The sequence below is a fragment of the Galeopterus variegatus genome, unplaced genomic scaffold (genome assembly GCF_000696425.1).
Source record: "Galeopterus variegatus unplaced genomic scaffold, G_variegatus-3.0.2 Scaffold5661, whole genome shotgun sequence".
Lineage (NCBI taxonomy): Eukaryota > Metazoa > Chordata > Mammalia > Dermoptera > Cynocephalidae > Galeopterus > Galeopterus variegatus.
Genome location: NW_007731772.1, coordinates 1 through 545, shown reverse-complemented (window position 1 = coordinate 545; position 545 = coordinate 1). Strand labels below are relative to the sequence as shown.

General features: G+C 55.6%; 1 protein-coding gene across 1 annotated transcript in view; it reads right to left on the bottom strand.

The window, feature by feature from the left end:
* The window catches only part of VPS54 (vacuolar protein sorting 54 homolog (S. cerevisiae)), a 107,294-nt gene extending 106,749 nt beyond the window's left edge, over positions 1–545 (bottom strand). Inside the window, exon 1 of the mRNA XM_008589813.1 lies at positions 526–545. The gene's annotated coding sequence lies outside the window, so the exon portion shown is untranslated. The remainder of the gene's footprint in view (positions 1–525) is intronic.

The window sequence follows — 545 nt, the reverse complement described above, 5'->3', positions numbered from 1 at the left end:
CAGAGATGGAAGGAGGCAGAACTGAAGAAAATTAATTACTGAATAAATTACTGTGAGCTAAATTGTCAAACTGCAAAACACCGAGTTATTCTTCGGATTAGCCTTCCCAGGAGAGAAAAAATTTTTTTTTTCTTTTTTTAAAATTTTTAAAAGCATCCAAAGAGGACTAAGGGCCGGACTGGAAAAAGAAAGGCAAAGTTTGGGGGCAGCAGCTAAAGGTGGTGGAATTTCCAGAGCCCGGATCCCGGAGAGGGGCGAGAGGGGCAAGAGCGGCGTTTGCGGCCGCCGACAGGAGGTGGGGAGCACGGTGGCCGGTCCCGATCCCGGAGGGAGAGAAGAGGAAGAGGAAGAGGAGGAGGTGGCGGCGAGGAGAATGGAAGATTCAAGCGCCGGTCAGTTGTGACCGAAACTCTGTTCGCCTAGGGCCGGGGAGGAGACACAGGGGGTGGGGTCTCGGTCCCTCTCTCCGAAGTAGGTCGGAGTCAGGGTGGGCCGCGAAGCGCGGGGGGCCGAGCCGACACCTACCTGCGGGTCCCGGGCAGCCG